General features: G+C 40.6%; 1 protein-coding gene across 4 annotated transcripts in view; it reads right to left on the bottom strand.

The window, feature by feature from the left end:
* Window positions 1-26,903, bottom strand: part of CUNH18orf25 (chromosome unknown C18orf25 homolog) — an 89,037-nt gene that overhangs the window by 56,065 nt on the left and 6,069 nt on the right. Inside the window, exon 1 of one of the 4 annotated variants that reach the window (XM_042675104.1) lies at window positions 25,239-25,259. The exons of the other annotated variants lie outside the window; for them this stretch is intronic. The gene's annotated coding sequence lies outside the window, so the exon portion shown is untranslated. Of the gene's footprint in view, window positions 1-25,238; window positions 25,260-26,903 lie in introns of those variants that run through there. 4 annotated transcript variants of the gene reach the window in all.

The following is a 26,903-nucleotide window of genomic DNA, read 5'->3' as shown; positions in this document are numbered from 1 at the left end:
CTCCAATAAACCACCAGAAAACCGGAAGTGGCGCTGTAGCTCAAGTGGTAGAGCGCTTGCCTTGAGCTGAAGAGCTGAGGGACAGCGCCCAGGCCCAGAGTTCAAGCCCCACGGCCGACAAAAAAAAAAAAAAAAAAAGAAATAGCTGAGATATATACTCAAAAGTAATCTCAATTATAAAACATCAAATATCTAATTTCTCAAAGGCAGTGGCACTAAACCTTTTCAACACAATAAATAAATTCACTGCCTCTTTCTTCAAGCTTCTGATGAAGCTAAGGCCACACTGGGGCGAAGCCTTTAGTCGTCTGAAACTGGCACCATTGCCATCAGCACAGTCCCACATTTGTACAAAACACAGACTCATCTCTAAGGTCACTTACATCTACTCTTCTCATTCTCCAGAATCAGGTACTCTGCATGGAAAATAAGAGTGATACCCTTATTAAAGCAGCTGGTATAAATTTTGAGCCTTTTGATACTGGCCAATAACATTGAGAACCTCATCAACTGTGAAGGGGCTGTTGGATCTGCTCTTGTAGTTGGCCTGCCACTAGGCCAGCAGGAGGCTCTGACCTCTTGAGAAGAAAGAAAGAAGAATCTAAGGAGTGTAATAATAACATGGGCTTTGGTCTTTTTGACTAATCCTCTTTTGCGTCACATTCAATAAAAAGCTGAAATCTGGGGGCTGGGAATGTGGCATGGTGGTAGAGTGTGTGCCTAGCATGCATGAAGCGTTGGGTTCAATTCTTCAGTAACACACAAACAGAAAAGGCCAGAAGTGGCACTGTGGTTCAAGTGGTAGAGTGCTACCCTTGAGCAAAAGAAGCTCAGACAGTGACCTGGCCAAAAAAAAAAAAAAAAAAGCTGAAATCTGGGGTTCAGTAGAAGAGTACAAGACCCTTAGAACCACACACACACACACACACACACACACACACACACACAAAAAACAGTGAAATCTTAAAAAATTGTTTAGAGCCAAGCACCGGTGGCTCACACCTGTAATCCTAGTTACTCAGGAGGCTGAGATCTGAGGATCACAGTTCAAAGCCAGCCCAGGCAAGAAAGTCTGTGAAACTCTACCACTGGAGCCACAGTGCCACTTCCGGCTTTTTCTGCTTATGTGGTGCTGAGGAATCGAACCCAGGCCCTCATGTATGCAAGGCAAGCGCTCTACCACTGAGCCACCTTCCCACTCCATCCTTGAAACTCTTTTTTTTTTTTTTTTTTTTGGGGGGGGGGGGGGAGGAATGTCCAGTCGTGGGGCCTGAACTCTGGGCCTGGGCACTGTCCCTCAAGGCTAGCGCTCTACCACTTGAGCCACAGCGCCACTTCCGGCTTTTTTCTTTTTGCTTATGTGGTGCTGAGGAATTGAACCCAGGATCTCATGCATGCAAGGCAAGCACTCTACCACTGAGCCACCTTCCCAGCTCCTGTCCCTGAAACTCTTATCTCCAATAAACCACCAGAAAACCAGAAGTGGTGCTGTAGCTCAAGTGGTAGAGTGCTAGCCTTGAGCTGAAGAGCTGAGGGACAGCGCACAGGCCCAGGGTTCAAGACCCATGACCAACAAAAAAATAAAAAAGATTGTTTAGATTAACTAATCTTACTTCTTCAGGAAATAAACCGCATGGACAGCACAAATTAATCTGCACTGCTTTTGGTTTTTATGGTGGGGGGTACGCACACGCATATGCCTACACATGTACACACCAGTCCTTCAAATCAGTCACAAAAAACTTGAATCAACCATGAATAGAACCAGTCGGTTTATCAGAGTATGCCTATACAATGTAGCTCTTAAGAGTTGGTGGACCAACTAGGTGATCCCAGCCACCTCTGCCCTGATGGTGGCTCTGATATATTGCTTCTACATGGCAGAAAACTGACTGCCTCTAGATGCTGAGGAAGAAGAGACCATCTTGGCTGAGGGAGGAAAAAAAGCCAGTGTTAATCACTTCCCTTGACAAAATGTTTCACCTGAAAAAGTAACTTCAACAAGTCTACTTCTTTCCTTCCACATTCTAAACAGAACAAAAAGAACTGTCTACTACTCTACCTTTCAGATATGCCTTTTTATTCATCAACTTTATTTATTTACTTATTTATTTATTTGGGTCCAGTCATGGGGCCTGAACTCTGGGACTGGGCACTATCCCTCAGCTCTTCAGCTCAAGGCTAGTGCTCTACCACTTGAGCCACCTTCCCAGCCCATCATCAACTTTATTTTGATGTTTCTTCACTACATAATTTACTTATTGTAAGCATAATCTTTAAAAAATATATCTGGCTTTTAAAACATAAATAAAAAATGTGCAAATTATCAAGAAACTAACCCCTCCCAAACAATATACACTACTAAATGGACAGGGAGCTAAAAGGAGACTTCTCAGAAGAAGAGGTAAGAATGGCAAAGAAACACATGAGGAAATGCTCATCATCCGTGTCCCTAAAGGAAATGCAAATCAAAACAACGCTGAGATACTATCTTACCCCAGTTAGACTGGCCAACATTTTGAATTCTAATAACAAATGCTAGCAGGGATTGTGGGAAAAAGGAACCCTACTGCACTGCCGGTGGGAATGTTATCTAGTATAACCACTCTGGAAAGCAGTCTAGAAGTTTCTCAAAAACACAAAACATATAAAAACTACAACCCAGTCATACCACTCCTAGGTATCTACCCTACGCATCACAAGCCAGGATATAATGACATCTGAACATCCATATTTATTGTGATTCTATTCACAATAGTCAAGATATGGAAACAATCCAGATGCCCCACAATAGATGAATGGATCCAAAAAATGTGGTACCTACATATAATGGAATTTTACACAGCCATTAGAATAAAATAAGCCAGGCACCACTGGCTCACGCCTATAATCCTAGCTACACAGGAGGCTGAGATCTGAGGATCACAGTTCAAAGCCAGCCTGGGCAAGAAAGTCTGAAAGACTCATCTCCAATTAACCACCAGAAAATCCGAAGTGGCGCTGTGGCTCAAGTGATAGAGCACTAGCCTTGAGCTGAAGAGCTGAGGGATAGCACACAGGCCCAGAGTTCAAGCCCCACAAAAGAAAGAAAGAAAGAGAGAGAGAAAAAGAGAGAAAGGAAGGAAGGAAGGAAGGATGGATTTCATTTGCTGGGAAATGGAATGAAGAAGAACAAATCATGTTATGTAAGCCAAGATCAGAGAGACAAATGGTACATATTCTCCCTGATATGTGGATGTTAAAATGCAAACTCTAGTGAGACCAAAAAAGGGACAGTCCTAGGAAAGAATCACAAATACAATACCCAAGCATATCTTCATATTTATATAAAATAATATATATTGAAATGAACTCCAAATTTATGGAAACAAAGGACTTTTGTGTTAGTTTTTTTTCTTTTTTTTTTAATGACTGTATTCTTTACCTTATGTACAGTATACTCACATGAACATCTGAAGGAGGGTAGGAGAGGACACAAAATCAGAAGAAAAACAGAAAAAGTACAGAGGCAGAACACACTGGCTACACTGGTCACTGATGAAAGTGAACTATGCAACTCATAGGTGGAGAGAGGAGGGAGGGAGAGGAAGAGAATGAGTGAACAGATGACACTGCTTGAAAGGAAATATACTTAATACCTGATATACGTAATGGTAACCCACTACATATCACCACTAAAACAACAATAAATTAAAGGGGGGAAAAAAAAGAATGAGCAAATTAGTTGGGCACTAGTGGCTCACATCTGCAATCCTAACTACCCAGGAGGCAGATCTGAGGATCAGAGTTCAAAGCCTGCTTGGGCAATAAAGCCAATGGAACTCCTACATCTAATTTACCACAAAAAAAACAGGAAGTGAATCTGGGGCTCAATGGTAGAGCATGAGCCTTGAGCAAATGAGCTCAGGGACAGTGCCCAGGCCCTGAGGTCAAGCCCCAGTACTGACACACAAAAAAAGAATGAGAAACCTTTTTGTATAGTAATATGGAACAATTCTGAACCTCTTCCCAAAAAAGTCTTTTGTTGCAGGGAGACAGTACTAAGGACTGAACTCAAGGCCCCCCTTCTTGCTAGATACTTATTCTACCACCATTCAATTTGTTTTACATACAGGGTCTTACACTTTTTCCCAGGTCAGTCTCTGGCTACCATCCTCTTACTTCTACTTCCTAAATAGTAAGGATTCCACCTAGGCTTCATCATCATATCTGGCTTCTTTTCTGAGATAGGGTCTGGCCAGGGTTGACCTCAAACCACAATCCTCTTATCTCTTCCTAAGAAAATTTAAATGAACAAAAAAGGCATAATATTTTATGTAAGTAAAGGCAATAATATAATTATAAATAAATGAATACAAAAATAATGAGTTCCTTTATATAAAGCATAGAATCTGAAGGATAGTTACAAATAGTAATACCAGGGCTAGGAAGTTGGCTCAGTGGTAGAATGCTTGCCTCGCATGCATGAGGTACTGGGTTCAACTCCTTGGCACCACATAAGCAGAAAAAAGCTGGAAATGGCACTGTGGCTCAAGTGGTAGAGCACTAGCCTTGAGCTGAAGAGCTGAGGGACAGACAGCGCCAGAACCAGAGTTCATCCCCGACAACTGACCAAAAAAAAAAAAAAAGAAAGAAAAGAAAGAAAAAAAATGGTAATACCAGTTGCCTTGAGAAAGGAAAAATGAATGAGGAAATACAAGACTTGATATTATGTGTAGTTTTATACTTCTTGAATTTTCAATCATATACAAGAATTCTTTCAAAATTCTATGTAAAGTCTTCTAAAGACTGTATTGTTATATTTAAGTTCATTTTAGTTCAGTGAATTCTACTAGGCTTTCCCTCATAGGAGAATTTTATTATAATTAAATATTAGTGGGTAAAGTCATAAGTCATAGGAAGTTAAAAATCCAAGTTCTAACAAAACTCTCTGTAGTGGCATCAAAAGAAAATTACCTAAACACAGGATGAAAAGATGTCATACTTAAAGCTTAATCTTTATAAGTAACAAGGTTATTTACTGCACTTACTGGATTTGGTAGGGAAGGAGTTACATAAAGATCATCACATAGTAGAAAATGTTAAAAATTGTTGTGAATGATATATAAGGAATAAAAAGCTCTCAATCTTCTGGATTAATATTCACAGTGAATTTACAGTAAAGTACCAAATATGCAACATCTATTAGAACCACATTCTCTTCCATGATGCTTTCTCCTCCAATCTAAAAGCAGACCCTTCCTATGTGGTATTACAAATACACAGCTCATGCTACTCTCACCTCCCTGTAACTTGGCATTACTTTGGCTTTCATAACCTCTTACACTCAACTGGATCAATCATTTATCCATTTCTAATATCCTCCTCCTGTCTACTATCTTGCCTCATATCTCTATCTAGATATTATTCTCTTATTTCACAGGATACTTTACCACTTCATTGTCAGATTCAAAACCAGTTACTGGACCAGCCCAGTCTCACCACACCAATGGGTCAAAATGAGTTACCTGGTCAAAGTGACTCCAGATTAGGGTCTCTTGGACCATGGTATGACACAGCTATTAAAAAAGACATAAGGAGTCTATTTGCTACTCTTTATATAGAAGACTCCACTACAAAGGCCCCAGAGCAGCATTCATTAAATTCTTTTGCTACAGTGGTTTTGGATAACAGAATATTTCATGATTACTTACTTGCTAGCTGAACAAGGTAGAGTCTGTGCTACTGGTGACACTACATAATGTACCTCAATAAATTCCACTGGGTAAATTGAAACCCAATTATACAAATTAAGGGAACAAGCCACAAGGTTACAACAGCCCCTCTCAGTCATTGGATTTGTTTAGTTAGTTGCTTTAGGCCTAGGTTTCTGGCACAAAAATAATTATTATATTATTACTAATAATTGTGCTCTGTATTATCCTTTTTAAACTTTGTACCTATTGTATTTCTGAGAAAGTACAATTATTAACAGAGTAGTGTTGGCTCAACATTTTACAATGATAGCCTAGCCTACAAAACAGACAAAATTAAATGTGACAGTGAAATACTGAAAGCTGTGCTGCTGGAATTCTGCTCAAGTGTGGCTATACACGTCTGGGGGTCTTTTCCTTCTCAGTGGTCTGAACTTCACAGGTAGCTAAGACTGGCCTAGAACTCATGACCCTCCTTCCTCAGTCTTCCAAATGCTGGATTACTAGGCATACCACCACCTATGGCATATAGAGAATTTTAATGTCAATTATTAATTACTTCCCCCAATGTGAAATCAGAGCAAAAGAACAGGTTCATCCTGCCTTCCAAATAATCAAATCTAATCTCAAAATGGCTGATATGTAAACAGAGATCTTCATCAAAAGGGAAAATATGCTAGGTTATCAGTATCATAATGGAATCACTCATGTGAGGCCACGAGGAAAATGCTTCATATATGTATCTGTGACGAGCCCTCACACATGTCATCTTTTGTATATATTGACAGAACAATGCAAGGAATCCCAGTGTTACCCCATCTGAACTTTCAGACTTTAAACTGTGAACTAAATAATTCTTTTTCTTAAGACATATATTAGAAATTTCATTAAACTGATACAAAGCTGATTGATACAGATAGTGATGAGACTGATCAGAGGATCAGGTGTGAAACAATATTAGTAATTTGAAAAAAAACTAGGAAAGTACAGTATATGATTTCCAGACAACAGTGAGGACTCAGTCTACGAGTTGTCACAATCTTAAAGACTGGTACATGTTGATGTGTTTTCTAAGTATAGCTCTATGAATCCTAGTGCAGAGGTGATGAATTTGTATTTAACTAAAACTACTGTTTTGTTGAGCAAGCATAACAAAGGAAAAAAGGAAGAGTGTGCGAAGAAATTATTTTAATGACTCCATTAGTTAAATACAAAGCTGTAGGAACAGTAGGATGGACTCTCAGAAGATTCCAAGAATTCTAGAATAAGTTGGGTGTGGTGGTACATGCCTGTAATCTTCAGCACTTCAAGAGACTGAGGCAGAGAATTCAGGCTTGCCAGGACCCAAACCAAAAAGAAAAAGGAAAAACCAGAAAGCAAGTAATCAATTAGTAACTCAATAGCAATTTGGTATTATTGTAAAAATTGGATATCCATTTCCATTTCCTAATAATTGACTTTAACTTTTTCTGGGAGGCTGGTGGGGTTACCAGTTATAGGGCTTGAATTCAGGGTCTGGGTACCGTCCCTTAGTTTGTTGCTCAAGGATGGTGCTCTACTACTTGAGTGCCAATTAGCCCTTTTCTCCAACTAACTACCAAGGAGTGGGAAGTGGAGCTGTGGTTGGCAGAAAACCAACCTTGAGCAAAAAAGCTCAAGGACAGCATTCAAGCCCTGAGGTCAAGCCCCAGAACCAGCACAAAGCAAATAACCACATTACAACAAAAAGAAAAAATACATTTAAGTATTGATGTTTGATAACTGATGAATTTCTCATAAGGACAGTGGGAGTTGATGTAGTTACAAGACAGGGCAGACCCTGACTACGTACAGGTATGTATTATTTGACAAATCTCATTTCAATGTACAGTGGTAAATCACACCTACATCCAAGTATTATAAATGTAAATGACAATTTCATCAATAAAGAGAGTACCCAAGGCCCAACTAGAAAAAAAAAAAGTACAATGTCAAAAGCATTTCTGTAAGTGAAAGCCACAGGTCGATTTTTAAGATCTCACCTTTAAAATGCTCTCCTCTATCCACATATAGATTCATCAGGAAAGAATAAATTCTTACTGGCTCCAGGTGTTTATAACTTGTCTAATCACTGGCTGATCACTAAGCTAGGCTAGAAATGAAAGAAACAATCACTAGAAAGTCCTTTAAAATTAAAAGCAAAAAAAGGAAGGTAAAAGAGCCAGATATGGTGGCTCACACCTATAACCCCAGCACTGAAAAGTTACAAGCAGGAAGGTCACATGTTCAAAGACACCCTGAGCTACCCTGACTCAAGGGGAAAAAAAATAATAATAAGGCAAATGAAAAATATGGCCAGGCACATTACAGGTGGTTCACATCTGTAATCTCTGTCCAAAGCCAGACCAGGCAAGAAAGTCCATGAGAATTAAGAGTCCAATAAACCACCAGAAAACCGGAAGTGGCACTGTGGTTCAAAGTGGTAGAGCACTAGCCTTGAGCAGAAAAGCTCGGGGCTGGGAAGATGGCTCAGTGGTAGAGCGCTTGCCTTGCATGCATGAGGCCCTGGGTTCGATTCCTCAGTACCACATAAGCAAAATGAAAAAAAAAAGCCGGAAGTGGCGCTGTGGCTCAAGTGGTAGAGCTCTAGCCTTGAGCTGAAGAGCTGAGGGACAGTGCCCAGGCCCAGAGTTCAGGCCCTACAACCGGACACCCCCCCCCCAAAAAAAAAGAAAAGAAAAAGAAAAGCTCTGGGAGAATGCTCAAGCCCAAAGTTCAAGCGCCCCCACACACACACACACACAAAAGAAAATGAAAATACAATTCTCAAAGAAAATACATACATGAGACTAGGAAGAGTGCATAAGGCCTTAGGTTTAATGAGGTTAGGGATACAGATTTAGAAACATCAATACAAGGACAGATAGAGAGAAAGCATAGTCAACAGGGAAAAAGCATAGTCAACAGAGAAAACACTTTTAACATTTACATGAAAAAAATGTTACTTTCATGCATCAAGTAACAGACAAGAAATTATCTCTGGAGAAATAAAAGACATAAAGCTGTGCATAAAACGCACAGAGAAAGAAGCCTACCTTCTCTAACAGCTCTTCTAAGATGATTAACAACTTTCTGTAGATTTTGACTTGTGAGAAAGGATCATGATTAATGAGTCTTACCTAAGACCAACCAGTACAAGAAAGGGTCCTGAAGGTTTTGACATATTGCTATACAAAATCATCAAGGACTCAAAAGAAGAAAGGCTTGCCTTTACCACTTTCAGTTTTGAACAATCATCATAATACTTTAACACAAGTATAATGACATGATGGTCCTATTAAAATGAACTAAAACAGTATTGTCCTTCCTGATGTGACAATATCCAACTGAAATCATCTGAAGTTACAAGCTTACTGTTACCACAGGGACTTTTCTGTTGAAACCACAAGCTGACAAAAAGCCCAACCCATTAAATGACACTATTACTGAGATAAGAATGCAGTTCAGTAACTATATAAGGACCAGGGTTCTATCCTAGCTCTACAGTCAATCAATCAATACTATTAGTAGTAGTAGTAAGATTACTAGTAGTACTGTTAGTAGTAGTAAGCAAGTAAGTAATTGCTTTATAACAGTAGTCAAAGAAATATATTCATTACCTAACTTATGAAATGGTAGCCCCTCTGTATACCTTAATAAATTATTTTAAGTAGTTGTTTAAAAAAAAAAAAAAACATTCTGGGATAGGGGCATAGTCCAGGTGGCAAACACAAGGTCTTGAATTCAAAAACCCAGCAGATGAGCAGAATAGCTCAATAGCTATGTACATATGACCATATAAGATCATGCTAAGTGAAATGAACTCCAAGACATGGACACAAGAGGTTTTTCTTTGTTGGTGTTGTTCTCAATGTACTACATGATTTTTTTTCTTTTGTGTTTTCCTCCCTATGGTTTATCTCCTGTTACTGTATTCGATTTTGGTACTCTGGGTATTGTATATACGTTTATCTGAACTAGGGAAGGGGGAAGGGAAACAACAAAACAGTGAGATAATGGACAAAGTGGGAAACTAGGCAACAGCGATACTCACAAGACAATATGTTTGAAATGATCTGTACAATTTGGGAGGAAGAAGGAGAAAATGAGGGAGGGGGTAACAAGTCAGATAAGAAATGTAATCACTACCTTACTTATGTAACTGTAACCCCTCAGTACATCACGTTGACAATAAAATTGAAATTGTTTAAAAAAAAAAACAGTATCAAGGGGCTGGGAAGGTGGCTCAGTGGTAGAGCGCTTGCCTTGCATGCATGAGGCCCTGGGTTCGATTCTTCAGCACCACATAAGAAAAAAGAAAAAAGCCGGAAGTGGTGCTGTGGCTCAAGTGGTAGAGTGCTAGCCTTGAGCTGAAGAGCTGAGGGACAGTGCCCAGTCCCAGAGTTTAGGCCCCACGACTGGACCCAAAAAGAAAAAAGAAAAAAAGAAATACAATCAGTTCTTCAACAGACACCACAGTAAGCAGCAGAAAGATTGCATTAACAGGACCTCTCCCAACAATGCCAGGAAACAACTCTCTAGACCCACCAAGATCAGCTTCTCCAAGATCTCTACTAAGGCATTCATCATTATTAGTAAAGACCCTAAGTCCAAAAACAATCAGTTGTTTAGTGGCAGCCAGAAGTCCAGGAAAAACATGGTAGTGTAGTGTCTCAAGTCTAAAGATTATGGGCTTTACTAAACCAAGTATCAAGACACTCCTGCCTAGCCAGGTGCCAGTGGCTCATGCTTCTGTAATCCTGGCTGCTCAGGAGACTGATGCATGGAGAATTATAGTTTGAAAAGCCAGTTGGGGCAGAAAAGTCCAATAAGCTCCATCTGCAATTAAACAGCAAGAACCCAGGTTGGGAAAGCAAAGGAAGAGGTCACACTGTCTAAAAACGAAATGTGCTCATTACCTGACTTATGAAAATATAATCCCTTTGTATATCATTTTTATACAAACAATTTTTTTTTTAATTTTTAAATAACTACTGAGGGGCTGGCAGTGTGGCTTTGTGGTAGAGTGCTTGCCTTGAAAGATGCACAAAGCCCTGGGTTCTATTCCTCAGTACCACGTACACAGAAAAAGATGGAAGTGGCACTGTGGCTAAAGTGTTAGCCTTGAACAAAAGCAGCTCAAGGACAATGCCCAAGCCCTGTAAGCCCCAGGACTGGCAAAATAAGTAAAGAAATACTACTGGGGAAAAAAAAGCCTGGTTGGAAGCACATTTCAAGTGATAGACTACTAGCTGTGAGCAAGAAAGATGAGCAAGGATATCAGCCTTTGGTTCAAGCACCAGTCCCAGTATCAAAAACAAAACTATGCCTAGAAGTCCCATTCTCATTAACAGCATTAACAGCAAAACTTTGACAGTGAGAGCCCTGAGATACTGCACCCCATTGAGCAGGGTCCAGAGACCATGAGGCATCAGATATGGCAGCAGAGAAACCCATGAGAGCTTTGTTGGACCATGGTACTGAAACAGGAAGTTACCTCTCCATTCATGGAAATGCAAACAGTGAAGAATAACCAACAGACATACACATAACAGGAAATGAAGGAAAAAGGAAACCCATTTACAATAGTAGAGCCCAAGCTTTTGGTGAATGGCTGCATTTCAGTGAGAAGCAGAGTGCCTACAGAGAGATCTGTGGGGCTGGGAAGGTGGCTCAGTGGTAGAGTACTTGCCTTGATGCATGAGGCCCTGGGCTTGATTCCTCAGCACCACATAAGCAGAAAAAGCCAGAATAGCACTGTGGCTCAAGTGGTAGAGCACTAGCCTTGAGCTGAGAGACAGCGCCCAGACCCAGAGTTCAGGCCCCACAAATGACCAAAAAAAAAAACAAAACAGAGATCGATATTTTGTCAGAGCTAGAGTGCTTCACATACACCTTGTTATCCACAAAATCATCACAAAATAACCTCACTAAGTCCAGAAAGTGCTGAGTGCTTTGAATATGGCCACAGACAACAATAGCAAGTGGATGCTGCTCAGGGCTGTTGGCAGCATCTTCTCTGTGGTCTCAACTTTATTTTATATGGTATCTCACAGATGAAAGAAAAGGGGGAAAAGCACTAAAATAACACGAGCTATCAGAAACTTTGAATCTTCTACTCAGTTTAAGAAGCCTATATTGTAGTAGCAAAAACCCCAGCCACTGAGCATCCATATTGCTTCTTTGTGATGTGGATTAAGGAAATAAAAAGGCTTGATTTCAAACACCCTGCAAAACTACCTTTGGACAGAGTCCAGGGAACTGTTCTATCACTTTTATGTCCCATGATTATGGAAGGAACATCTGTGCTGGAAGAGTCCAAAGCCATGGTGTACTATAAGATAAAGATGGAGTTGAAGAGCCAGATGTGGTGGTTCATACTTGTCAACCCCTCATCTAGGAAGCTGAGGAAGAAGTACCAGAATTTGAAATTAGCCTAGGGCATAAGTAAGTCTATGTCTTGGGCTGGGCACCAGTGGTTGACACCTGTAATCCTAGCTACTTAGGAGAATGAGATATGAGGATTGTGGTTCAAAGCCAGCCTGAGTAGGAAAGTTCATGAGACTCTTATCTCCAATAAACCACCAGAAAACCGGAAGTGGTGCTGTGGCTCAAGTGATAGAGCCCTAGCTAGCCTTGAGCTAAAGGGCTGAGGAACAGTACCCAGGCCCAGAGTTCAAGCCCCATGACCAACCAAAAAAAAAAAAAAAAGACTATGTCTTAACAACAACAACAACAACAACAACGTCAGGCATCAGTGGCTCACACCCACAATCCTAGGATCATGGTTCAAAACCATGAGACTCTAATCTCCAAGTAAGCACCAAAAAAGCCAGAAGTAGAGCTGTGGCTCAAGTGGTAGAATGCAAGCCTTGAGCAAAGAAGCTCAGGAACAGCACCCAGGCTCTGAGTTCAAACCCCAGCACGTGCACACATGTACATACACGCATACATACATACATACATGCACACACACACACACAAATCTGATAATACTACATTTAGCCCCTCACAATGGCTTCTATTACTATGGAAAAAACACCAAACCTGCTTGACAGGCTCAGTGACTAACACCTGTAATCTGTTACTCCAGAGGCAGTGATTAGAGGTTGTGGTTCAAGGCCATCCTGGACAAAAAGTTACTGAAACCCAGTCTCAATCAATGAATTATATATGGTGGGCCCATGCTGTGATCCCAGCTATGCAAGAGGCAATAGGTAGGATCAGGACCTAAAGTTGGCTCAGGGAGAAACTCAAGAGCCTATCCAAAAATTCACTAAAGCAAAAAGGGCTGCAGGGTGTGGCTCAAGTGATAAAGTACCAGCCAAGCAAGCATGGCACCTGGAGTTTTCAAACTTCAGTACCTCGGGGCTGGGAAAGTGGCTCAGTGGTAGAGCACTTGCCTTGCATGCCTGAGGCCCTGGGTTCGATTCCTCAGCACCACATAAGCAAAAAAAAGAAAAAAGCCAGAAGGGGGCGCTGTGGATCAAGCGCTAGAGCACTAGCCTTGAGCCGAAGAGCTGAGGTACAGCACCCAGGCCCAGAGTTCAGGCCCCACGACCGGACCCAAAAAAAACAAACAAAAATGTTTTAAGGTAAAAACTAAATAAATCTGCATTTACTGGCAGCGGGTATAACTCAATAGTAGAGCATTTGCCTAGCATGCACAAGGCAGAAAGGGGGAAGATAGAGAAGAGGGAGGAAAAAAAATTGAACAAATTCTTAGTCATGACTAAACTGCTCTACTAACAGGTAACTAATTTATCATTGTCCTGAACATCTCATTGGTACTGATCACAGCATGGCCATTGAGCATGCAAGTTTGCAAGCATAAGACAACTAGCTCTTGTCATAGATGGCAAAACTGTCTCTAACATTGATTATACAGAACTGATGAAACTTGGAGGTTACAAGTTATTAAGAAAGTCATGGAAGTGGCGCTGTGGCTCAAGTGGTAGAGAGCTTGCCTTGAGCTAAAGAGCTGAGGGACAGCGCCCAGACCGAGAGTTCAACCGACAAAAAAAAGAAAAAAAGAAAGAAAGTCATAAGTGATGAAGACAAACTCACCCATGTTTCTAGGACTGCCACTGGTAAAGCATATACCATTTCTTTACATGGTGCCAGTCAACAAATTTTAGACGAAGCAGGAAAATCTTTGCATGATGCTCTTTGTGTGCTTTTGCCTGAACTGTGAAGGATTCTTAGAGCAGTTTATGGAAGAGGCTGTCTAAAATGATGGCACATGCTGTGACACAGCTTGCTGATAACAAGACAAAGTAATTGTGCAATGGAGCCTTATAACTAAAGGACTAACAGTGTTACCAATCACAATAGCTGATAATGTAAGCTATGACATTGCAGATCTGGTGACACAGCTCCAAGCTTCTCAGTAAAGAAAAAAAAAGAAACAGAATTGCTTTAAAAATTATCAATAAAAGCAAAAAGCAACTCTACAACTGCTGGGCTGAATATAAAGGCAGACAGGCAGAGATAGGCCAGCATCATCAGAAATATGGCAACACCAAGTTTTAACAGAAAGTCTGCACATGAAACAACGTCTTTTGAGTGCAACTGAAGCAGTAAAGGTGATTCTAGTCTAGGCATCATCAAAGTAGTAGTACCAAGGAAACAATCCCTTACCACTACCGTTCTAGTAAGCATTCCCATATGCTGTTGATCTCTGGATCAGTTCATACAAAGTTGAGTTTGAAAGACTTCAAGTAGTTAAGAGAAAAATGTTTATCTATGTCTACTTTATTCTTAAGTTTGGACATTTAACTAACCACCTTTTTTTCTCCTCAAAACAGGTCTCTATGTAACCCAGGGTGGCCTTGAACTTTCGATATTCTTGCCCTAGCCTCCAAGTGCCAATATTAATAGGCCTGTCCACTTTAGGATTACAGACTTGAGCCACCAGTGCCCAGCTAAAAGTTTATTTCTTATATTGTACATTCAAATAAAAACCTAGACCAAATGGGGTTTTCAAAAATGGAAACACAGGAGGAACAGAACAGATTAGAGCTGAAAACTAACAAACTAGAAAATAGATTTGAACAAAATACCAATAATGGAGCACAAAAAAGTAAGCGATGGAGCCACACATGGCAGTAAAGGCCCATGAATCCCACCACTTGGATAGTGAAGGCAGGAGGATTACAAATCCTGAGTCCAGCCTGGGCTAGCATGGGAGACTTTAGAAACTTCAACCACTCTTGGACTTCATTTAAATGCTATTAGACTGAGTGCATGTCAAAAAAGGATGACACTTTTGGGGGATCTTAAGAGGTTAGGGTATCTGGAATGTGGGAGCCAAAACAAAGGAACTGATGGTCTGATAATGTTCACAGGGTAGAGTACTTGCCTAGAACATACGTGGTCTTTAAGTTCAATCCCTAGCAATAAAAAAATAAATGAAAGTTTACAAAATCTTGATGGTCGTCACTTTAAAAGGCAATGCCTAGCCAGGTACCTGGGCTCACACTTATAATTCTAGCTATTCTGGAAATTCAAAGGCAACCCTGAGCTGGGAGCCAGTGGCCCATGCCTGTAATCCTAGCTACTCAGGAGGCTGAGATCTGAGAATCTAGGTTCAAAGCCAGCCCGGGCAGGAAAGTTCATGAGATTCTAATCTCCAATAAACCACCAGAAAACCGGTTCTGTGGCTCCAGTGGTAGAGCACTATCTATGAGCTGAAGAACTCAGGGAGAGTGCCCAGACCCAGAGTTCAAGCCCCACGATCAGCAAAAGAAAAACAAAAAAAAAAAAAAAAAGGCAATCCTGGCTGAAAATTCTGTGAGACTCTATTTCCAAAAGTAATCAGCAAAATGCAGGGCTAGAGGTGTAGTTCCAGTGGTAACCAAACAAGCATGAAGCTTCAGAGTTCAAATACAAAGATTTAAAAAAGTGTTAATTTTAGCAACAAACCTTTATCATCCATCTTCTGCCTAGAATAGGCTTTACTTAGCCGCTTATATCTAATAAAAGATGGTTGAAGTCATGTCCTATAATTTCCATGGTGAGGTCCTAAGGAAGGTAGTTACTACCAGGCTTACTTGCTTTCTCTTTTCATTTGTCTCACTCTTCATTTCTCTCTCTATTTAGCTGCAACCACAACTCCAGGATGCTCATCAGCCCTAGAAAGGTCTACGTGGGAAGGACTGAGGCTTACATTATAAGTTAGAACCTTTTTCCCAGCCATGTGAGTAAGTAGTCACCTTGTAAACACATCAAACCTTTATAGATGGTATACTCCTCAGCTGACTTGACTGCGAACTCATGATAGAATCAAAATAGGCCAAGTAGTTGCTCCTGAACACCTGACTCTGAGACACAGTGAGAGATGATGGTTTATTGCTAAATTATTCCATTAAATTTCAGCACTATTTTTTTTTTGGGTGGGGGAGGTCGGGGGCCTGAACTCTGGGCCTGCGCACTGTCCCTCAGCTCTTCAGCTCAAGGCTAGCACTCTACCACTTGAGCCACAGCGCCACTTCCGGCTTTTTTCTTCTGCTTATGTGGTGTTGAGGAATCGAACCCAGGGCCTCATGCATGCAAGGCAAGCACTCTACCATTGAGCCACCTTCCTAGCCCTCAGCACCATTTTTATGCAACAAAAGGTATTACATTAAAGTAGTACTGTCTTAGAAATAAAAAAAAAAAAACTGATTTAAGGGCTGGGACAAAACAAAGAGGTGATATTGTCCCAAAAGAAATGTATTCTTTACCTGACTTACGTAACTGTAACTCTTCTGTACATCACCTTTGTAATAACAATAAAAAAGACAAACAACCTCAATCACTGTTACGCATATACGAAAAAAACATATTTCAAAAGATATAAAAAGTTTTGGGTTTTGTTTTCGTGGTACCAGGGTTTAATCTCAGGGTCTCAGGCTCTTCTTTAGCTTTCTTGTTCATAGCTACACCTCCAATCTAGCATTTTTTTTTTTCCTAGTTAATTGGAGATGGAGTCTTACAAACTTTTCTGCCCAGGCTGCTCTCACATGGTGATCCTCTAGGTCTCAGCCTCCTGAGTAGCTAGTTACATGTATGAGTCACTGGCATCAAGTACATTTAGTTTTTAAAAGCTGTTTGGGAACTAGGGTGTACTTTAGTGGTAGAATATAAGTTTAATACCAGCACTGGGGAGAAGGGGTGTGCAGGGGGTTTTGCACTTTTTAATATTTTTTTCATTGTAAAGATAATGTATAGAGGGGTTACAGTTACATGAGTAAGGTAATGAGTACATTTCCTCTATCCAGCATTGTTAGCCCTGCCCTTGTTTTTCCCCTACTATCCCTTCCCTCCCCACTTCTCCAACTCTTCCTCCCCCCACCCCCCGCCCCGCCCCAAGTTGTAAAGTTCATTTTCAACAGTATCTTGTATGTCTCATTGTTGCAGTTTTAAAACATTACACAGAATAAATGGTCTATCTACATTGACAATTATCTCCAAACAATTCTATTTAGGTTTTCAGAACATTTTAATTATTTCCATTAACTACTGTTCATAGCTAACCTGAAATTCATAATCCTCATTTCTAAGAAAAGAATATGTAGGTCAATGGCCAACCTATATTTAGAAAGCTATTTTTAGAACACTTTCTGAATTTCCAATCTGCCTTCTTAGCCTAAGATTGGACTAAGCTACACATATAGCTACCTTTAACCTAACAAGAATATTTTGAACATTTGGATCTTTGCAAAAGACACATTAGGTTATACATTTTAAAGATAAGGATTTTTTATTTTTGTGGTACTATGAGGCTGAACCCAGTTTAACTTCGCCTATGCCAGGCAAGCACTTTATCAATAAGCTACATTCCCAGCCCTTTTCTATTCAGAAATCAGGTCTCATAGGAGCTCAGGTGGCCTCAGAGTTGTGTTCTTCCTGCTTGAGTCTTCCAAGTAGATAGGATTATAAACATGTACCACTATTTCCAACAAGGTTTTAATACAGACTTTTTAGTTACATTTTCCTTACATATTTGAAGTCTGGTATTTAGAATTTGGTTGCCCACAAAAACACGCGATAACATGTTATTTTGTATGAATCAAGGAGTATCTACACTGCACTCTTAAGAAGATAAACAAGCCAAAAGTGGTGGCATGTATCTCTGGTTCTAGCTGCTCTAGAGGCAAAAATTGGATTAGTTAAGGTGTTATTCCAGGCATTTAGTCCCAGATCATATCTGAAAAACTCAAAGCAAAAAGAATTAGGAGCATAACACCCTCTCAAGCAGTAGAAAGCTTGCTAAGCACAGAGTTGAATCCCAAAACCACAAAAATAAATAAGACTGTTTCTTGCCTAGACTTACAGTTTTTCTTTGTATGATTCCAATTTAAATTTAAAGGATAGGGATATAGCTCATTGAAAGAGGGTTTGCCTAACATGATCAAGGCCCTGGGTTCAATCCAAAAAATGGTAAAAGTTAAAGCTTGGCACTGGTGGCTCACGCCTGTAATCCTAGCTACTCAGGAGCACTGAGATCTGAGGATCATGGTTCAAAGCCAGTCCGGGCAGAAAAGTCTGTAAGACTCTTATCTCCAATAAACCACCAGAAAAATGGAAATGGCACTGTGGCTCAAGTGATAGCATGCTTGCGGAAGGACAGCGCCCAGGCCTAGAGTCCAAGCCCAAAGAGTGCCAAAAAAATAAAATAAAATAGTAAAAGTTAAGTTTTGTTTGTTTTTTAGGGCCCATAAGGCATATATCACTCAAATCTCATTTTCAGCCTTCTTTTCCCTCAGGAAGTCCAGATCCTTCAACATACAAGATCTTTTCTAATTCAAGAGTGTCTAAACTTTCCTGTTCCCATTGTCAAGAAAGCTCTCCTCTAGGTCTTTCTCAGTCAGGTACCTTAATTTTCCAGTCTCAACTCAAATTCATCTTAAAAAGGTATCTGAGTCCTTTTCGCTGGTCACTACAAAATACCACAAACCAGGTGGCTTAAACAGAAATTTATTTCTAGAACAAGGATGTAGCAGATTTGGTGTCTACTAAGGATCTGCTTCCTGAATCACAAACTGCTCATTTTCATTGCGTCTCACATGAAGAAAGGAGCAAGAAATCTCTCTTCAGCTTCTTTCATAAGGACACTCTCATCCCTTGCATTCTCACAGAGTCCTCATGGCCTAATTGCTTTCACAGGCCCCATACCTAATACTACCATGATCTTGGGGTTTAGGATTTCAACCTACAAATTTGGGCAAGACAAACATTCAGAACATAGCAGAAGACCTTCTCTAAAGGCTGTTAATGTCTCTTTTCAGCCAGGCAGTGAAAATTATAGGCTCACGCCTATAAACCTAGCAACTCAGGAGGCTGAGATAGATCTGAAGATTATGGTTCAAAGCCAGCCCAGTGAGAAAAGTTTGGAGATCCATATCTCTAGTTAACCACTCAAAATCCCAGAAGTAGTGCTGTGGCTCAAGCAGTCTGAACACAAAAGGCTCAGGGACAGTGACCAGACCTTGAGTTCAAGCCCAGGCCTGGCACCAAAAAAAAAAGGAATTCTTTCACTTGAACTCTACTGTTTTCTATTTGGTGAAAAAAAAAAAAAAGAGAATGAGAAGGGGTGAGGGGAATAGCACACACGCTGAGACTGGCAGAAAGCTTTTATTTTTTTTTATTTTTTTTTTTTTGCCAGTCATGGGGCCTGAACTCTGGGTCTGGGCACTGTCCATCAGCTCTTCAGCTCAAGGCTAGTGCTCTACCACTGGAGCCACAGCGCCACTTCCAGCTTTTTCTGTTTATGTGGTGCTGAGGAATCGAACCCAGGGCCTCATGCTTGCAAGGCATGCGCTCTACCGCTGAGCTACCTTCCCAGCCCCCGAAAGAAAGCTTTTAAAGCCAACCTGAGCTAGCTAGTAGCACCCTATCTCAAAACAAAAAAGCATCTAAAATTACTTTATGTGTTTATTATCTGCCTCACAAAAAATAAGTACCCAGGGACTTTATCACTGATCACTCAACTGCAGCACCTAGACAGCAACTAGTACATGGCTCATACTTAATACAAGTTTAACAACATACAACAGTTGTTAACATAACAATTCAGTATTTTTTAAGCCGATCTGGGGATGAAGTTCAGTGGTACAGATGAGTGGTGGAGCCCATATATTAAGCCCTGAGTTTAATTGCCAACACCAGCAAAAGCAAAATATGTATTAAACAAAAGACATTTTTGCTAGGTCCTCTGGCTATGAAGTACTAGACATTTGGTTTTTTAAGTATTTAACTGAAATAAAATCTTAAGGAAATTTTGATTTTTAAAAAAGGTAACCTTTTTGGGCTGAGAATGTGGCTCAATGGTAGAGTGCTTGCCTAGCATGCATGAAGCCCTGGGTTCAATTCCTCAGTACCACATACACACAAAAAGCCAGAAGTGACACTGTGGCTCAACTGGGTAGAGTGCTAGCCTTGAGCAAAAAAAGAAGCACAGGGACAGTGCTCAGGCCCTGAGTTCAAGCCCCAGAACTGGACAAACAAAAAACATGTAATACTTTTAAATGTTATTTATGTTATATGTGTTCATGTTAATAGTTCCAAAAACATTGAAAGAAATTAAGAAATTATGCTACAAGAAAACAATCATCATGGGGCTGGGAAGGTAGCTCAGCGGTAGAGTGCATGCCTTGCAAGCATGAGGCCCTGGGTTCAATTCCTCAGCACCACTAAACAGAAAAAGCCGGAAGTGGCGCTGTGGCTCCAGTGGTAGAGCACTTGCCTTGAGCTGAAGAGCTGAGGGACAGTGTCCAGACCCAGAGTTCAGGCCCCATGACCGGCAAAAAAAAAGAAAAAAAGAAAACAATCATCATCACTGATATTAACTACAAACACATCATTAATATAACACATGCCTTTTGGATAAAATAATGTACATGTTTTCAAAGTAGCAGATACAAAATATGCAAACAATACAACATATCTTTGCTTTGATCTACGGCTATAACAATAGGAGTACAATTAGTGGTTAAACAATAAATACTAAGCTACTTCATATATTTAAGTGCTAATCTGATACCCTTCCCTAAAAAGGAAATATCCATTGTTTGGATGGCTTTTATTAAAACCTCACAACCACTATTTCTTTAATACTACATCTGAACAGTTTTATATATTGCACATAAAATTATGACTATAGCATGCCAAATGGCTCATCAATAAAAAGGAAAACATGCCATATAACAAGAGAATTATAGTTGTAGTTTAGCCTTACAGTAGTCTAATCAAAGCAAAAATTTCAAGTTGGTTTTATTTTTAAACAGGCTTAGCTTTAAAACCCAAAAGTTGCAACTTTTTTTTTTGAATCTGTGGTTCAAAAATGATAAGCACCAAAAAAAAATAAAAAAAAAAATGATAAGCACCATTCTAACACCAAAAATTAAGGCAAATGATTGCTTCTTACTGTAGTAAAAAACACAAAAAGTCATGAGACCACAAAAGAATAGAACTAAAGCTAAGACAACAGAAGTTTCTGCTCCAAGACAATTACACTAATGACATAAAACAGATTTCAGTTTGCATCTACTAATAACTCATCTTTTTAATGGTAGTAGCTTCCCTAATAATTAGAACCAAAATTCAAAGCAAAACAGAATCCATACCAATCTGTGTGGTTCTTTAAAATCATTTTTTTAAGTGGGGCGGTGGTGGCTCATACCTGTAATCCTAGTTACTCAGGAGGCTGAGATCTGTGGATCATGGTTACAAGCCAGCTCAGCCAGGAAAGTCTGTAAGACTCTGATCTCCAATTAAACACCAAAAAGTGCGCGAGCACGCGCACATGCGCGCGCACGCGCACACACACACACACACACACACACACACACACACACACACACACACACGCACACACTCTTAGTTACCTTGTTTTAAACTCCTAGCTAGATTTTGTGTAGATATTTCAAATAAAATCTCCAAGCCCAGAGGCCCACCACTCATACCTATAATCCTCATTATACAGGAGACTGAAACCTTGATGGCAGTGATTCAAAGCCAGCCCAGGCAGAATGGTCCATGAGACTCCCATCTCCAATTACCCAGCAAAAAGCTGGGCTGGGAATGTGACTCAAGCCATAGCAGAGTGCCAGATATGAACAAGAAAGCTGAGACCCTGTGGCCCTGAGCTTGAGACCCTGTGGCCCTGAGCTTAAGCCCCCATATGGGGGGAGAGGGGAGCAAAAAAGAAGAGGGGGAAGAATCCAAGGGTTTTTTTTGGGAGGGGAATCAGGCGTGGGGCTTAAACTCTGGGACCGGGTGCTGTCCCTCAGCTCTTCAGTTCAAGGTGAGCACTCTACTACATAAGCCACAGTGCCACTTCTGTTTTTCTGGTGGTTAATTGGAGATAAGAGTCTCATATTTTTCTGCCCAGGCTGGCTTTGAACTGCAATCCTCAGATCTCAGCCTCCTGAGTAGCTAGGATTACAGGCATGAGCCAGTGGTGCTTTGAAATTTCTCTTCGTTTTGTTTTGAAATTTCTCCAAGATGCTTTGAAATCTTAGTTTCGTTTTCTTGAACATGAACAAGCACAGAGGACAGGGAATGGAACATGCAGTGGGAAGAATAAAAACAAAACAAATTGTAGCACATGAAGATAAATCTAAAATGAAGCAAGACTGTTCTAATAGAAGCATGTACCTACTCCTGCTAATTTTGAAAATCATCACAAAAAGATTTAAATTACTTCATAAAACAGGCATAGTGGGGCTGGGAAGGTGGCTCAGTGGCAGAATGCTTGCCTTGCATGCATGAGGCCCTGGGTTCGATTCCTCAGCACCACATAAGCAAAATGAAAAAAGCCAGAAGTGGCGCTGTGGCTCAAGTGGTAGAGCACTAACTAGCCTTGAGCTAAAGAGCTGAGGGACAGGGCCCAGGCCCAGAGTTCAGTCCCCACGACCGGACCCAAAAAAATAAAAAATAAAATAAATAAAATAAAACAGGCATAGTAGCACATGCTTATACTCTCACCACTTGGAAGGCTGAATCAAGAAGATCAACATTTCATACAGAGGTCATATGGAGCTTGAAACCTTTCTTGCAAAACCAAGGAGGGATGGGTACATGGCTCAAGAGGCAGTGTGCCTACCTGACAAGCATGAGGCACTGAGTTCAAACCCCAGGTACAGTGAGAGGCCAGGAAGGGAACAGGAGTTGGGGAGGCAGAGGAAGAACAAGGTATTTCACAGGGCTGGGAATGTAACTCAGTACAGGTATACAACTCTCAATGGTAAAATGTTTGCCTAACATGAGTGAGGCATCAGGTTTGACCTCAGCACTACTAAACAAACGTCATTTTACACTGTTAAACAAGTTGGCTTGTGGCTCAAGTGGTAGAGCACTAGCCTTGAGCTGAAGAGCTGAGGGACAGCGCCCAGGCCCAGAGTTCAGGCCCCACGACCAGACCCAAAAAAAAAAAACAAAACAAAAAACCAAGTTGGCTTGTTGAACACATTATTGTAAACCAAGGATGGTGGCACATGACTGTAATCCCAACACTCAGGAAGTAGAAGTAGGAGGGTCTGAGTTTAAGGATAGGATAAAAAATAAATAAAAAGAATATGGTACTGTGAAAACTCAATGGTAGAGGGAACTGCAACAGTAGTAATAATTCAAGAAAACAATAATTACCTGACTTTTCTGACTATGGCATATAAAAGCACTGCTGGAAAAAGATGATTGCTAAAGCAAACAAGAGCAAGCACCTTTTCTTTTCTCTTGGCTCTAGGCACTGACCTCTTGCAATCTATCCCTCTGCTGCTACCTAGCTCCCAAACACAGCTGATGCAAGGCATTTCAAAGGATTGAAAAGCCTATCCAACCTCCAGGTGCTCAGTGATTCCGTGGCAGATAAGAGCTACACTATGGAGTATGTACATTACCAGCAGATGTGGCAGTGTCTGAAGTTCAACATCTGCTGACTTCTGTCATGTTCTACATTGGTATAATCACATCTGTCTTATGAAAAGGAAAAGGTCACCTGCTAAGAACAAAAAAGGTTTGGGGAAAAATGGTACTACCACTGTAGAAGAAACAATAAGAAACAGAGACACAGAGTGATGACCACAACCTCTTTGGAGTTAAGAAGGGAAAAAGAGAAGAAGCAAAGCAAAGGGAAGAACACTTAGACCAGTATGTGGCAAAGCCAAAAACAAAAACCTGCACTGACTGTCAAGTCTTCCATCTTACTAGATGAGAAACCTTGAAACAATAAAACAAATATGGCAAAATTTGGAGTATGTCAGAAGTAGGCAAGCAGACAACTTGGTCTGGAGTTCCTCTGAACTGCTTCTGGTAGGATAAGCAATTTTAATATTTCAAATATAGTCAAGCACTGGTGGTTCATGCCCGTAATACTAGCTACTAAGGAAGCTGAGATATGAGGATAACAGTTTGAAGCCAGCCTAGGCAGGAAAGTCTGTGAGAATTTTTTTTTTTTGGGTCCGGTCCTGGGCCTGAACTCTGGGCGTGGGTGCTGTCCCTCAGCTCTTCAGCTCAAGGCTAGCGCTCTACCACTTGAGCCACATCGCCACTTCCGGTTTGTTTGTTTTTCTGCTTATGTGGTGCTGAGGAATTGAACCCAGGGCCTCATGCATGCAAAGCAAGCGCTCTACCACTGAGCCACCTTTCCAGCCCATGTCTGTGAGAATTTTATTTCCAATTAACCACCAAAAGGTCAGAAGCAGAACTATGGATCAAGTAGTAGAGCACTAACCTTGAGCACAAAAGCTCTGGGACAGGGGCAAGGCCCCGAGTTCAAGCCCCAGGAAAGGCAAACATACACACAAAGGAAAGAACCAGGGTAAGTCTTCTCTTGCAAAGATCAGTTGTATGAGTTTCTATCTCTAAAATAATCAGGAAAAAACAAAATAAAAAAAATTTGGAGACATGGCAAGAGGGCTGAGTAAGCTTAAGAACTCAAGTTCAATCTCCCATACCTGCAAAGATAATAATTAACTAAATAACCAAAGCGAAAGGTCTGGAGGTTTGGCTACCTAGCAAAAAACTGCAAGGTCTTGGGTTCAAACCCCAATAGGGGGGTGAGGGATATCACAAAGACTAATGAAATAACCTGTTTACTTATTAACAGTACTTACTATAAAAACACATTCCCAGAGCTGAGTGACAGTGGCCCTCGCCTGTCAACCTAGCTACTCAGGAAGCTGAGATCTCAGGACCACCATTCAAACCCAGCCTGGGCAGGAAAATCCGTGAGACTCTGTATCTCCAATTAATCACCAGAAAACCAGAAGTGGCGCTGTGGCTCAAATGGTAAAATGCTTGCCTTGAGCTGAAGAGCTCAGGGGCAGCGCCTAGGCCCAAAGTTCAAGCCCTATGACTGACGAAAACAAAAACCATACATCCCCAGCCAGGTGATGGTTCATGTCTGTAACCTTAGCTACTCAGAAGACTGAGATGTAAGGCTCACAGTTCGAAGCCAGCCCAGGCCAGAAAATCTGTGACACTCTATCTCTAATGAATTACAAAAAAAAAGTAGAGGTGTGGTTCAAGTGGTAGAGTGCTAACCTTGAACACAGCAGCTCAGGGACAACACTCAGGCCCTGAGTTCAAGCCTCGGGTCCTGCAAGAAAAAGCAAGCAAACAAAACTCCATTACATAAAATCAATATGATTTCTCAGAGTAATTTGTTTTTACCTTTCTACATAAAACATAAGACAAAAAATAACTGTGAAACAATATATAGACCATGTTTGACATGAACTGAATAACTACAGAAACCCACTTATAATGAAAACCCAAACACTACCATATGATATTAGGAATTATTATTAATTTCCTTTAGTGCAATTAATATCTGTTTGGTGTTCTTTCTTTCAAGGGTGAAGTTGGCTGAGATACAAATATTAAAGGATTAGAGTACAAAAAAGAACTGTAAAATTAACAAAACTAAACCAATTCATCTATAATATGCTAAATCTGTCCTACCATAAACTGAAATATAAACTTAAGACTGCAACCAGAACAGAATAGCTTTGCTTGCCAGCCAATCTTTTCTCACTGATACAAGCACTATAAATAGGCCAAGTGATAATAGCTGCTCAAATCACTTCATACTGCAGATACTATGACTTCTGACAGGGTATTTGGTCCTTTACCAAGGCTGTGAATAAACTAGTATCAAGTAGAAAGCCAACAAAGTTACCACACACACACACACACACACACACACACACACACACACACACACACACACACACACACACACACTCCTCAAATCACTTCATACTGCAGATACTATGACTTCTGACAGGGTATTTGGTCCTTTACCAAGGCTGTGAATAAACTAGTATCAAGTAGAAAGCCAACAAAGTTACCACACACACACACACACACACACACACACACACACACACACACACACACACACACACACACACACACACACACACACACTCTCCCCAAAGAGACCTTTGTAAGTACTCATTCAAAAGCACCATTATTGTAAATCAAGAGTAATTTTTAAGATTTCTGCTCTGGTCATTTTCTCTCTTTCTTTGAAGACAATTCACATAAAGATGAGTCACCACATATGCTGAAACCAGAGGTCCCAAAAATGTTGCCAAAAATCTATCCACTACACATACCCTCAGGTCCATACCATATTGTTTACAGTAGAGAAAAATGTGAAACCAATGATGATTAAATGTTGACTTAAGAACAAGGTTCTCTTGCTAAAAATTCATTAGGCCCTGGGTTTGATCCTTAGCAATGAGAGGAGGGAGAATGCTTTTATGCTAGGTTATAAGTAAGGTAGGCATGGGCTGGGAAGGTGGCTCAGTGGTAGAGCGCTTGCCTTGCATGCCTGAGGCCCTGGGTTCAATTCCTCAGCACCACATAAGCAAAAAGAAAAAACCCGGAAGTGGCGCTGTGGCTCAAGTGGTAGAGTGCTAGCCTTGAGCTGAAGAGCTGACAGACAGTGCCCAGGCCCAGAGTTCAGGCCCCACGACCGTACCATTAAAAAAAAAAAAAAGTAAGGTAGGCAGGATACTGCTTAAATCTTAACCACATGAAGTTTTTGTTCTTCAAACAGAAAGGAAAACAGTCCTGTTTTAGAGTCCACACCCAATTTCCCTATCCCCAACAATACCTTTCTCTAAAAAGCAACAAAATGCTGACTCCAGACATTAAGAAAGTTATTTAGTCAGACAACAAGAAAAAATAGTAAATTAT

This window comes from Dipodomys spectabilis, unplaced genomic scaffold, assembly GCF_019054845.1.
Source record: "Dipodomys spectabilis isolate Male_0828 unplaced genomic scaffold, ASM1905484v1 ptg000024l, whole genome shotgun sequence".
Taxonomy (NCBI): Eukaryota; Metazoa; Chordata; class Mammalia; order Rodentia; family Heteromyidae; genus Dipodomys; species Dipodomys spectabilis.
Note: the sequence above shows the minus strand (reverse complement) of the source record. Positions and strands in the feature narration are given on the sequence as shown.